Source organism: Diachasmimorpha longicaudata, chromosome 2 (genome assembly GCF_034640455.1).
Source record: "Diachasmimorpha longicaudata isolate KC_UGA_2023 chromosome 2, iyDiaLong2, whole genome shotgun sequence".
NCBI classification, from domain to species: domain Eukaryota; kingdom Metazoa; phylum Arthropoda; class Insecta; order Hymenoptera; family Braconidae; genus Diachasmimorpha; species Diachasmimorpha longicaudata.
This window is the reverse complement of record NC_087226.1, coordinates 8,974,834-8,989,751: the sequence shown is the minus strand read 5'-3', so window position 1 is coordinate 8,989,751 and position 14,918 is coordinate 8,974,834. Positions and strand designations below refer to the sequence as shown.

At 39.3% G+C, this 14,918-nt stretch overlaps 1 protein-coding gene across 3 annotated transcripts in view; it reads right to left on the bottom strand.

The window, feature by feature from the left end:
- LOC135172682 (uncharacterized) overlaps positions 1-14,337 on the bottom strand; it is a 101,523-nt gene extending 87,186 nt beyond the window's left edge. Inside the window, exons 1-2 of one of the 3 annotated variants that reach the window (XM_064138929.1) lie at positions 13,520-14,337; positions 10,425-10,693 (exon numbers count right to left, since the gene is read on the bottom strand). The gene's annotated coding sequence lies outside the window, so the exon portion shown is untranslated. The remainder of the gene's footprint in view (positions 1-10,424; positions 10,694-13,519) is intronic. The other 2 variants (XM_064138930.1, XM_064138931.1) reach the window with 2 other exon arrangements.
- Positions 14,338-14,918: the final 581 nt, after the last annotated feature.

Genomic DNA, 14,918 nt, shown 5'->3' with positions numbered 1-14,918 from the left:
AATGGCTGCATCCTCTTAAGAATACCCATTCCCTCCTCCACCTCGTCATAGAAGAAAACTCCTCGAATGATAGATTGGAGGTGGGGTTGAGGGAAAATGACGGAAACCAACCACGACAGGGATTTATTATCATCGATGCAAGGGTACCCCCGTTATGACATAAAACATGATGAATTGTGCATTCCATAACCAACGGTTACACCTTCATCTCTTCGTTTCAGCTCCTCTACACGGTGTGACCGTGGCTCTTTGTCCCTGCCGGGTATCGGTATAACCTAATATGTTTCAATTAATCCTGGCTACCTGGATTAATTTGTCGTGGGTGGATTCGTTCGTCGATGCTCTCGCACATGTCCTCTGGGACACATTTACCACTGGCACCAGCACCTTCTCTCTCTCCCTCCCTCTCTTATTCCCCGTCTCCTCCCCCTGTGCCCGCTGACTCGCGCATTCGATATCACCTAGCGACGTTCCTGGTGAAACTCATTTACAATGCATATACGGGGTATTGCCCGCACATGTGGGAAAAGTTTTGATTATTCGAGAAAGAGATTATTCATATACGATGTTATGCAAGTTTATTGACATGTGCAATAATTTGTTGTAGGGGAAACCTCTGGGTATTTCTCATATCTTGTTTGTGAATTTGTTTTCAACTAATTATATCGTGTAGAGTTTGATTATTCGTTAAAATATTTTAAATATTACGACAGTCGACCATGTCAGAGTCAACGATTTTTGTCCCTTAATTTATGTCACATTAAGACATGTTGCGGGATATTTTCCATGTCTTATTCGCGCAGCCCTAGTTTCGGAATTATGATTTTGGTTTCTAGAAATTGAAGTGAGAGACTGTGTCTAATTTCAAATTTTAAAATATATTTTTCCATCATAAATACGTAGATGGATAATCAAATGAAATAATGAAAAAACTTTGCATTTGAAAAAAAAAAGTTTTGAAGGTGGAACCGTGTATTTCAATAATTTAGAGTATTCTGTTCATTGTCCCCATCTTTTATAGTCCATTGATCCCCTGCGTATGACTCTTTCAGCCTCGAGCCAAGATTTCCAATTTTTCATGCCCATTAATCATCCCCGTTCTATATCCCCCGTATTCCCTTGTATTTTTTACAATCCCGGATTTTCATGAAAATCACTATGCAGTGATACCAATGTGTGCAGCGGATGAAAATGGGAAGAAAGCCACTGGAGAAATAATTCAAACACCACTGGCCTGACGGGGATAATAAAGTGATTCATATGTACAAAAGAAGTGTGGACTCGTTCAAGATTTACGGTTCGGATGATATTCATATTTTTCAGAGGGCCGATCATTTTCGGAGGGAATTGAGGACATGGAAAATCTCCCGGGAAATATACAAGATACGAATTTTACTAATCTTGTGATTCAATTTTTTTCTCCCTTCAAATTACTAAGAAAACCGTCATTTCTTTATTCGCATGAAATAAATACTCAGAGACTGATAATAAATATCGAACAAATGTCGATTTATGACTGAACATGTTAAGAAAAAAAATTAACGAAACACACTTATTTAATTATTCAATGAAGTAATTTTTTTACGAACTTTAATTGATAAATTTACTGAGTGCAAATATCGAAATGTCAAACTGTCAAAGACCTGAATATCTCTGTGCAGCAAGAAAAATTGAATTATCGTAGCGATCAGCAATTTTCACTGTAAAAAATCTGCAATTTTTTCTGAATCCCCTCTTCCCCCCCGCTGCCAAATCTTCCGTCAAAAAATCCCAAGATTCGCAAATAGTTTGTTATTTCAAGAACTCAACGTTCCTGATTTCAATCCTGATGGTGTTGAAAACCAGAAACTTTTATTCACTGTCCCCCGATTCCAAATGCCGTCTCTCGATTTCTCTCAATAGCGAATTACATAAAATTTAAATCATGAACCCTTGTCGAGTCACCGTTCCCCCCCTCCCCATTCCACCAAGCGAATTTTTATTACTCCTGCTCGTGAAGTGCCAAGAATCCATTGGATCGCGCGAGAGTAGAATAGTCTCCATGGAATTTTCTTATTCCTTCCAGCCCCCTGTCCCCCATCTCATGGAACTCGAGGCGATACGACACTACCAACGAGAAAATCCATGCGCTCAACCTTCCTGCCATAAATATCGGATTACACTCAACGTGAATCCCCCAACCAATGTGTGTAACTCATACTTCAGTGAAAAACCCCTAGAAATGTCTCGTTTTACGTAATCAAGAGGATGAAATTGCTGCAATATCAATTAATAAGAGACTGGAGAGGTACCAAGCGTTGGATTTTTAATTGCCCACTAAATTCCCGAGGGCCATAGCATCCCCAAGATTAATGAATACTAAGGAAGAGGTTTATTAATATTTAACAAATTGTTCCAGTTATGCAAGAAGCGAATGAATGTAAAAAGTAAAAAAAAAAAAATCCTGGGGTAAATGATGCGCCAGATGTTTTGAGCTTCTCTTTTATGCGCTTCCTCTCCCCTAAAAACCGACCTCTCCATTTTCCACCCCTGCTAACATCTCAGAGAAGACGGTTCTCGCCTCACCTTTGATAAAAATAAAATGGCATAAAGCAACAACTGGCGCTGCCCTCTCCCTTCTCACCCTTCTCACTATTTCCAATGTTCTCTCGTGCTCGGATTTAGCATGTAAACGAGCTTAAACACTTTATGCAAATTGAATTTTGACGCTAGACGAGAGAGAGTCTCTTGAGGAAGTAACGATGAAGAATAGCTTTACCGTTCTACTCGTGTATACACTTGGTATAACTCGAGTGTATGCACCGAGTGTAATGGCTTGTATCGACATTGTGAATTGACGGGTCTGATATGCTAAGTTTACTATCGGTATAATCACATCATGTGCGCTGATAAGAAAAACTGAAATTATAGCAGAAGAATAATTTTTTGAGTGGAGGCCATAGAATGTTTATTCGCTCAATTTATGAACTAAGAGAAATGTTGTTGCGACCCGGCCAATAGCCAGTCGCGCAAAGGAGCTTGCAAAAAATTACGTTAACAACAGAATAAAATATAAAGGCTAAATCTCCAATTCGTCAAATATTCGGAATAGGAAAATTCTGAATCACTACAATTGTGATTGGAAGCCAAGTGCTGTAATCTCGGAAAGCTCGGTACATCCGAGATAAGTCTGGCAGCGATTTCCAATTCGTGAAATAGCCCGTGAAATCGTGCGTTTATGAGGCGAGATAACGCTTCTACGGGTGCATGCGTCTTGCAACAATACGGGTGACATAGTTCCTCCGTTGGCTTGAGAGGTTCTAATCGTTGGGTATATCAAGTCGTTAAGGGTCTCCACGTATTATCCTGCGGTCCGAAGTTTCAGGGCTCTAAATCTGGGGGAACACATCGCTTCGGATGCAAGAACTTTTGCCATGGGATACAATGACAAAGTGACGTTGAATTCGAATCAATGAATAGTCAGGCCCGGGGGACATTGTGGAGGATTCAGTGAGCGTGAATTGTCATGTGAAGTCAATGCAATTGAAATTGCAAATATCTGGGAGACTCGCAAAATCTCAGAACTGAGGGAACACTTTTCAATGATTATACTATTCATTAATGTCGTGTGATTCAATGTTTATTGTGTAGTGAGGATAAAGATATATTCTATTGGTTGTATTGTATATGTACTAAGTGTTGCTTACCAACAAGCTTTATGTTATAGACTATATGAAACTCCAATATTCGGTGGGTTTATGAAGTTTCGATAGTTTGTGCGGTGAATGCACGAAAATGATGGTTAAACATCAGAATGTCTGTTTGAAAATGACACATGAGAATGTTATACTCAGAGTAGTAGAAGCAAATAAATAGAACGAACTAAATTGTTGGCAAACATGAACATTTAATGGACGTATTTACTGCAATATTCGGAAGGAATGTTGAATTCAATGAAGAGACGATATTGTTGGGAAATTTTACATTTCAGGAGACCGTAAATTTCAATAATAAAATTATTACGAAAACTCAAAATTACCCGTTGGAATTAAATGGTCATAATAATACGGGGAAAAGGCCAAAATTCATAGAAAATGTTATAGTGTATCGTATAGACATTAATTACTCTTGCATTTTCCATTAGATGTGCTGCAGAATATCTCCAAAATGGGGAAAAAGAAGGTGAGATGCTCGAAGGGTTGCGAAATACCCAGTAAACTTTACTCCCAGACTAACCAACCACCAACTTCTTTGGCTTCCATTAGCCCAGACGATCGCCTTTTTCGTCGTATTGTAAAAGCCAGAGATCGTAAATAAACCATTCTACACCTAGCTGTTCACGCGATTGGAAAAAAGCTTAACAGGAAAATGGCGAAAAAAAAATATTGAGACGTCAGGAAACGATGGAAAGAATCAATTCCTTGAGTCTTTGGCAGGTCCGTTAACTAGCAAGGGTACACGATAATGATATTTGATATTTTTGATTGAATCATCTCGGTAAATTGAATGTGACGGGGTTAATTAAAACTTCTCATTGGGAAAATTACCCCAGTTTCTTTACTCTTTTATGAAAATTGATTGGTTCTTTTGAATCGAGATGATGACTCGTTACTATTGATCCTTTCATTCACGAAGGGGAGCGTAATTAATAAGGAATTGGGGTGGAATTAATTATTTGAAAAAAATTTTTCGACATCTCAATACGCCCAACAAATTATTCATCTGACTTAATTTTTTTCCAACGATGAATTAAATCCTTTCAGCGAAATAAAGTGATAGTGTCCAAAAGAGAGTTTTAATTTATATGCATTCATAGTTAATTTCCCACGTAAGGGAGAGTGAGACGAAGTGGGCAGCGGAGCAAAATGAGTTTGTCATTATCTCTTTGTTATTATCCTGAAGAAAAATATCAAAAACTTTGAATAAATGAATTCATAAATGAGGTACTTCAAAGAAATTGTAAATCTCATACTGAGAACATGATCAGGACATTATTATATTGTATATTGTGCCCTTTACCACCAAAAAATTTTCTTTATCTCAAGATAGTACTAAACTCCTTCCAAATCACACCACATCATATCACGGCTTCTCTTTGCTCCGTTGACCGTTTTGCCCAACGTTTCCCCATAATATGGCTATTCAGTTCTTGAAATACCATCAAAGCCTGACCATCTCCACCCAAATAAATGTGGGGATACTTTTTAAAAAAGATAAAAACAGTTTGATTTCTAGTAAATTATATTATTCATAAAAAACACTAGGTTTTACAAAAACACTATACACTTAAAGTTTTCCGACACTTATTAATTGAAAACGAAAACGTCTAAATCTAACTAATCGTCGTCGAATAAACTTCTATCACTCCTCGATTCTAACTTTACACGCGCTCTTTACTCAGTACTCTCCCTCTCAACTACTTACTACATACTAACTACTCCTCTTAACAAAAATACCCTTGGCACCCCCGATTCCTCCATCTGGGCCTCTTCTCCCACCACCGTTATGGGGCCCTGTTTGCCATTTTCCGTCTATGGGGAATTCCCCAAACGTGGCGGAGTGGGCCAGCTGCTAATGGCCTAGGCGCCATTAGTGAGAGTGCGTGGGTTCTACCTTAATAAAATAATAATAAAACTACGTCTAAAAATCTCCGATACTACATTCGGCCTTTCCTGACCAAGAACATCTGCCCTCAGATGTTATGTGCATTCTTCTTCTGAAAAATCTCTATCGGTTATCCACGGCTTCATATGATCGGCTGATGTCGATGTCTCTCTTGGACCTTCGTGATCGCCCACCTTCTCAACTATATAACGATCATTCCGTAAACTTTTTGTCACTCGGTAAGGACCCAAGAATTTTGGAAACAATTTCAAACCCGGTCCGAATTGTGTGCGTTTGATAGCTACTAAGTCATCTGCCCGATACAATCCTGCGCGCTTGCGTTTCTTATTATAATTTTTCTGGTTCTCGGCTTGAATCTTACAAATATTTTCCTTCGCCTCATTCCTTATTACGTCACGTGCTTCCTCAAACATGTGTACCCACTCATTCTCAATCATTTCTCGGACCTCCACATTTTCTTTTAAACGCATCTTTGTTCCAAATAGCAAATTAAAAGGAGTTTTGCCAGTGCTTCTACTCGGTGTAGCGTTTAAAAACATTTGTGCACTGTGGACATGTCTGTACCACTCTTCCGGCTTTGGAGCAGACAACTTTGACAATATCGGAATCATGGTCCGATTTATTCTTTCTACCTGACCATTCGCTCTAGGAAGACCTGTACAAATTAATGAATGGTGAATGTTATTCTCGCAACAATAATCCCTGAAAGCGTTTGAGGTAAAAGCTGTTCCACGATCCGAGATAATGCGTCTTGGATTCCCGAATATAAAAGATTGCTTCGTCAGTCGATCGATAACTTCCGCGGCATCAGTAGATCGTGTCGCATATAACCATACAAATTTACAGAACGCGTCTACAACGACAAAAATGTGCTTATATCTCTTTTTCGTCAACGTCATTGGTCCAATGTGATCAATGTGGTAAGTATCTAGCGGTGTGTCTCCTTTGAATATTGGATTCAGGAAACCTTCCTGTTTGCCTTGCTTTCGTTCATTTACTATACAACTGATACATCCCTTTATGAATTTTTCGACCTTTTCTCTCATACCTGTGAACCAATAATTTCGCTTGACTAACGCCTCCGTTTTCGTGACTCCAAAGTGACCCTGCTCGTGAGCCTGTCTAATAATCTGTGTTTGCATAGCTCTTGGAACCATTAATAAAACGTCGTCTTTCATTTTTCTATACAATAATTCATTCTGTAAAACATACTCAGTCGTCTTACCCTCATTCATCGCTTCAATGACATTTCTAACATCTTTATCCTCGCTTTGACATTTTCTTAGCCTGGCAATCATGCTTTCATCACTTTCTTCGATTAATAATGTTTCGGGTAAGGGATTCCTACTCAAAGCGTCTACATGAGCCATGCTTTTCCCTGGACGATGCTGAATTTCATATTTAAATTCCTCTAAAAGTAATGCCCACCGCGCGACGCGGACACACAAATCCTGTTTGTTCATCGTCATAGTGAACGCTTTACAATCAGTGACGATTTTAAAGGGAATCCCCAATAAGTAAACTCTAAACTTTTTTAAGGACTTGACAATTGCTAATACTTCTAATTCATAACTATTATATTTCTCCTCGGCACGAGATGTTTTTCCGCTCGCGAAATAAACGGGATGAAATGCTTTGTCTTCTTCACATTTTTGCATAAGGATTGCTCCATACCCTAATTTTGACGCGTCAGTATGAAGCTCAGTTTCCGCTCCCGTTCGATACAAGTGTAGAATGGGATGGCTACTCAATGCGATTTTCAATTGATTAAAAGCCCTTTCTTGTTCTACATCAAAATGCCACTCTACGCCAGATCTTAACAGATTTGATAATGGTCTAGCCACACGCGCATATCCTTGGATAAATTTTCGGAAATATCCCGTCAATCCCAAAAAACTCTGGACATCTCGGACGCATGTTGGCTTGGGAAATTTTATCACGGCTTTGATTTTATTCGTTGACGGTGAAACTCTACCTTCGTCGATAACATGTCCTAAGTATTCTATACGTGTCTGCAAAAATTTGCATTTTTTCCAATTAATTAATAATCCCGCTTTTTCTGCAATATCGATCACATACTTTAAATTTTCCATCGCGTCTTTTTTATTGTTAGCCGGAATTATTACATCGTCCATGTATGTGAGCACAATATTTTTCGCGATTGCGTCTCGAAAAACTGCGTTTATGAATCTTTGAAATACCGACGGTGAATTGCACAGCCCGAATGGCATCTTTAAAAATTCGTATTGTCCGCTCGGTGTCACAAACGAAGTAAACTTTCGGCTTTCTTCCGATACGTCAACGTGAAAAAATCCATTTTTGAGATCGAGTGCAGTGAATATTTTCGAGCCTTGCAACCGGTCTAATTGATCTTCTATCAACGGCAGAGGGTAACGGTCTTTCACGATCTTCTTGTTTAATTTTCGATAATCTACGCAAATTCTAGTCTCACCATTCTTTTTCCCTACTAAAACAATAGGACTCGCGAATTCCGAATTCGAGATGCGAACAATTCCCTGCTCCAGCCATTCACCTATTTGTCTGTCTACTTCCTGTTTCTCAAAATAGGACAACCGTCTTGGCCTCTGAAATACAGGTGTATCTTCTGTCAAAATTATTTTCATCGTGATCTCTACGTCTCGCGTCTTTACCGGTTTGTAAGTATCAATAATATCACTGATCTCTTCGCGCAACTCTACGTCGCCAATGTGCGATAAATCCAATGAAGTATCCTCAATAACATCAATTTTTAAAACTTCCGGAATCTCAGCATCATCGTCGGGAAAAACATTTACAATTTTTTGAATTGTTACTTTGCCTGCAATCGAACGCAATTCTACCTGATTTAAGAAGTCAGCTCCAATAAGTACAGAATATTTCATCAAGAAATCATTTACTACGTGAAATGTAATGTTGTAATTCTCTTTATCAATAATTATGGAAGTTTCGAATGATCCCATTGTCGAATTATTTGTCGCGCCTAACCCGTCAAATTGCGTATCTTGCCCTAATGAGGGGGACCCCAGTTTTATGAATGTTTTTCTACTTATCAAACTAAGGTCGCTTCCTGTGTCGATGACTGCTGAATATTTTTGGTTGCCCAATTCTACGTCCTTCAGCTGCTTTCCTCTCGGTGCCTGGAACGATGCATAAGATGATGTTTTCTTCTCGTCTGACTTCGCTGAACACCTCGCTGCAACGTGGCCGAATCCTTTGCACTTGAAACACTTTTGTCCTTTCTCCTTATGAGGACACTCCCTACTTAGATGGTCTTTCTCACCACAATTAAAACAATATCTAGTATTATCATTTCTCACTGAAGCACTCGGTTTGACGATTTTTTTCTTGTCGTCCACTTTAACACTTTTTGATTTTAATCTCATCTCGGCCTTCATCGTCTCGTACTCGGAAAATCGCTCCTTAAGATCCCTAATTGTCCTTGCTCCATATAGTTTATTTTTGTTAACTGGATCGTCTGGAATTCCGGTCACGATGTACTGTATCACCGAACGCACATCAACGTCTCCTTGCGCTGCAATATCCATCATTTTATAGATGTATGCTTGGAACGATTCATCTGGCTTCTTTTTGCGTTTAGTCAACTCCTGGTGAATTTTATAGCTGTCAATGATCTCTGCGAATTCTTCCTTCAGACCTTTTTTTAGTTTAGACCACTTCCTGAATTTCTCGTAATTGACGAACAGCTTCGCTGGACCTTTTAACATCCGCTTGGCATAAGTCACTTTCTGTACGTCATTCCATTCGCACATTTCGGCCATTTCTTCGAAATCGTTTATCCATCGGATAACACTGATGTGATCGTCTCCAGAGAATGAGTCCATTGACTCTTCCACGTCTTTAAATGTGAGGTTGTAGTTACGAGGTCGTCTATGAGATTCGTGCCGTCTATTGCGTCTAGTTCGTCTAGCTTCTTCCTCGGACTCGTCGCTACTCTCGCTGCTGGGTCCATCGTCTTCGTCGTCTTCCTCACCGTCTAATTCAGCTCGTACATCGTCTAAGAGACCCTTGGCGACTCTGCTAGTTGAAGCACCGTGTTCGCGATCGAAAATTAGCGCAGTCCTCAATCGCAACTGCAACTCGCTCTTGTTGCCAGTTGTTTTCAGCTTTCGTTTGCTCAACGCCTCTTTGAGTTGAGGAAGCTTCATTTTCTCCAATGTCTCACAAATCGCGGCTTCTTGTTCTCGCTGGGACTCCTCCTGCTGTTTCCTCTTTCGTTCACGTTCAGAGTCGGACATTTTGCTGCACTTTTTCACTAGAATGGCTGTACCTTTTTTTTCGTATCCCGGACGAGCCCCCAAAAATATGTGGGGATACTTTTTAAAAAAGATAAAAACAGTTTGATTTCTAGTAAATTATATTATTCATAAAAAACACTAGGTTTTACAAAAACACTATACACTTAAAGTTTTCCGACACTTATTAATTGAAAACGAAAACGTCTAAATCTAACTAATCGTCGTCGAATAAACTTCTATCACTCCTCGATTCTAACTTTACACGCGCTCTTTACTCAGTACTCTCCCTCTCAACTACTTACTACATACTAACTACTCCTCTTAACAAAAATACCCTTGGCACCCCCGATTCCTCCATCTGGGCCTCTTCTCCCACCACCGTTATGGGGCCCTGTTTGCCATTTTCCGTCTATGGGGAATTCCCCAAACGTGGCGGAGTGGGCCAGCTGCTAATGGCCTAGGCGCCATTAGTGAGAGTGCGTGGGTTCTACCTTAATAAAATAATAATAAAACTACGTCTAAAAATCTCCGATACTACATAAATGAGAAGCAAAGTTACAGTACCTTCCAGAACGTTGTCTCCCAGCAGTTACAATTCAAGCGAATAAATAGCCCACAGAGTGACTCGCTTCTCGATACAACTCCCAATCTCCTCGTCCTCCAATTCCTCACCAAGTCTTTTAAACTCTTTCCCATCGACTGATCAAACGACTAGAGCATCTGCAACTCTCATTTACCTCGATTCCGTCATTAAATTCGTCAAAGCAGCTGCCCTCCCTCAAAAGGTACTGAATAACGTTGACTTTCCTTGAGCCGTGATTATCCCAGAAAGACTAAAACAAAAAAGAAAGCAGACCCGTTATCGTGGTAGTGGTCTAGGTGGTGGAAATACGATGGACAAACTTTTATATTACGTCATATAAAAGTTTTTAACGCTCGCTGGAGAATTATAACTTATTAAGTGAGACGCAATGGACGACGTTGTGAAAGGAAGTCATGAGACGCGGACGCTTTTGTGAGATATCACTTCCAGGATTAATGGATGCAACGCTTCCATTGTGAAATAGGTGATAACACCTGGATTAGTGGCGTTGCAATTGCAAAACTCTCGATTTTCCCTCAGCAACGAATGAACCGAGAGAAAATTCTGTGAAAAATTCAGATTTTTATCGGATTAAGTGCAATTATTTCCCGGAAGTTCTGTGATTATTTCCGGAATTTAAACTTCGACGAATAAGAGCAGGGGATGTCATGCCATTAAATATTATAATCTTCGTATAGACCACGGCTGTTGGTAAGCAATAAATTAACATTTTTCTCGCAAAACTTTACCAATGAACAACTGAAAAAAACATCGAAATTCGATCAGTGATGAGTGCTTTCCCTACTTTTTACGGTTCCCTCTGCAATTTTTATGAAACGTTCATTCCCATTTCGGAATTATGGAACTGTCACGTATTTTTTTATTAAACAATTTCTCTCCGTGTACAATAATATTTTGTTTTTCATTTGCGTTATTTTTAATCGAACAGAAGCCTTATAGAACGATGAAACAGCCACCGAATATCTGTCGAGAAATCATCATAGTCAGAGTGTAGTCTTCACTACTGAAACTGTTGATGTAGTTCCCGAAACTCTTGAGTTCAAAGTGACTCTGCATTATGGAGATCCAGCCCTATGAGAAATTATTGCGCGATACGAGAGGGCTCTATTTAACGTTAACATATTATTCTCCATGGATGTATGCACGAGAGTAAATAATACAGGGGCGCCGGGAATATATGCGCATCCTCCTACATACACATAGATTTAATAGTTTCCTGTCGTGCTGGAGATAAGGCTGAACAATTGATACGTGTGTCACCGGAGACCCCTCCTCGCAATCTACATATCGCATGTGTGACATCAATTTTCCAACAACATGTTTTTCATGTTTGAATAAATATCATGTTTGGGGGAATGGGTTTTATTTCGATCTAATAGAACTCATGTTTTCTGGATGATGGGAAGCAGCGGGTAGACATTGAGGGGCCATAAATCGACATTCGGAGAGGGTTGTGATGAATTTTATTCCATTTTGGGGGACACTCGAAAAGAAATCGGGTATAATTACGAATATCCAAGGACTCTTAACAATTATCTGCAGTGAAAGATTTTTTGAACTTCCACTTGAACCCGATTTAACAAGTTTGTAAACACTACAATAATTTCATTCTTCAAACTTTGCAAGTCTTGATGAAAATTTCAATATTGAACAATTGAAAAACAATTCAACATGTTGAGAGAAACGAGAACTTATACTTTTGAAAAATACGATTGTCTTTTATGAATTATTTTTAAATAATTAATTGCACAGAAATATTCGATAGCAATTACCGCACCCCGCTAACATCAACCGAATTCTTCTATCATTCTGTTAATCAATTGAAGGAATCAATTGAAGTTCAAGTGAACGCATAATTAAACTATTATAATCAATAAACAATATTCGAAACTATAAACTTATTTCACTTGAATTCACTTCATCATCATTATCACGAGGCGGAGGGCGACAATTAATTTCATTCCCTCGTCTTCTCCTTTTATCCCCACAATATGAGAAGATGCATAAATATACCGAGTAATCCAACTCCAGACGACGATTTAATTCAGCGTGGAAAAACGAGCGCACCCCGGGGCGGTTTTACAAGACCAAAAAAAAAAGACAGCCATAGTTACGCTTTACAAATAGGGCCATTCAAAAACCACCGACGAAACAAAGTGGTTACACGGTTAATTAATGTTAAGTTCCCACCCTGAAAGTCTAGAAAAAAATATTTATAATTGTTGCCGGGCATTTAGAGCCCCGTCCCCTCCGCCCCACCCCCACCCATCTAAAACTTCATAAATACGAAATTACGAGGAGAATAGCACCCACTAACGAGGGCCATTAGCGTTTGAAATTAAACAGATTCTGGGCGTTAAAATGAACACGAGGAATTGCCGAAAATAAAGTGAAAGAAAGTGCGGAACCCGTGAAGCATATGCTGCCTTTTGCCGGTTCTCTCTGTTGATACCTCAACGGAAGAGGATCCACCAGGGGTAAGCAGCAATGTCATCCTCGTTTTAGTCCTCCTAACCCCTTACCCTCCCCCATGAACGAACGAAACCCACCGTGAACAAACGCCCGACTGCAGTGCGAACGCGTTATTTGAGAGGGAAACTCGGCGCTTTTGGCACACGCAGTTGTGCAAATCCTGTTGTGGTCAAATTAGATTAAGCCGTTGCGTTCCCATGCATATACTAGTGCATGCATTTCAGTGTTTCATAGATGGGGTCGCCGAATGTACATTGACTTCCGGTGTAGAGTTAATGCATCCGATTATGATGGCTATCCAATTCGGAAATTAAAAAATTGACAAATGGCTCACGATTTTCATTTAGGTTTTTACTAATGAATGAACATTATATAGAAGTGGTGAAATTTTTTTCAATTGTACTGGAATTGATAGTAAGAAATTGAAGAAAGTGATGAATTGGATTGTCAACAACTTTTAGAGAACAAAGACTTATTGCTTTCCTTCAGTTATTGTTTTGAAAATTCTTGAAAAGACTGAATAGGTTCTGTCTTATTGTACGCAAAAAAAATATTAATACATGCACGAAAAGCGTGAACTCACCAGCAGTTTATCGCCTATTGTCCATGTAATACGAAGCAAGTGGAAAATACGAGTAACCCCGGTCATTCATACCCCTCTCGGTGATTCAATGATCACATTGTATCGTATTAACCGAGAGCTCGGTGCCGCAGCCACTTCAACTGCTGTTTTCCAGCAAATTTTAAAATCTTTTTAACTGCATTTTGATTGTGCACCTATTGTTTACGACCATCTGCATTCATTGCAACGAGTAAATAGTTCCAACACAGCGCTCTAACTCGTCAAAATGTACGCAAACACTTTACGACACTTTAAAGAGAAATAAAAGATTTCAATATATAATTTTTTTTTTTTATGTGACTGTATAAATTGTTCGTTATTCACTCTGCGTTGCCGATAGCTTTCGAATTAACGGATGCACGGGGTCGACAAAACTATTTTGCATCATGAGGAAAATACGTTTTGCATAGTAATTTTTCAATTTTTACCGCTCTCCCGTTTGCCTCGTGAATATGCAAATCAATTTGATTACCGAGAACAACAACTCGTATTTTCATAGATTGCCCGATAAATCCATTCGCCAGTTACACTCACGAGAATTTTAGGAATGTCATCAGACAATTACGATAGTGAAAAATTCATCTATAATACGCACCAGATGATGTTTACAGTTCAATCGTGAATTTACATTCGGTCACAATTCACCACCTGAACTGGATGTAAACAACAGTGGGCTTCTGCTTGGGTTAGCGAACGGAAAGCCCACGGAGAGGAATTTATTGTTATCCCTTAGGAGTCACATCGAACTAACGAATAACACAAACGTTACCGGTTCGCGCCGCGGATATCACTGAGTCCCCGCATTTTCCGGCGAACCGCTTAACTTTCCAACCCCCACCCCCCGTTCATCCCTGCGCGCAGGCGCAACGCCAAAGAACCAGTGGCATACAGCACCCTGTTCCATCACTTTGCGCATCCATCCAAAAATACCATGGTTCCGTTATTTTATTAAAACGCGAGAAGAAACGATGAAGGAAAAGGGGAGAAGGTATGGCACTTCCCTGACGTCTCAACTGGGTGAAATAATTTAGAGGAATTCGATAGGTTGAGTCACGAGGATATAGACATTGGTGGGTATTTTCGATGGGATTAACGGTAATTTCTGGATATCATTTTAGTCATGTTGATGTTCCGGTGAAATTTTAATAAATACTTTGATTAAAAATTGATGATAAGATAATAATTTAGAGGGAGTGCAAGGGAGTTATTTTTATTGAAATTTCAATTATTTTTCCTTCAACTAAAATCCTCGCAAATGGAGTTAATTGAATAATTAATCGTAGCAATATCTCCCGGACAATTAATCAACGCTTCCTCTCATCTAAATACAATTTTACGAATTTGCGCCTCAATTTTCTGT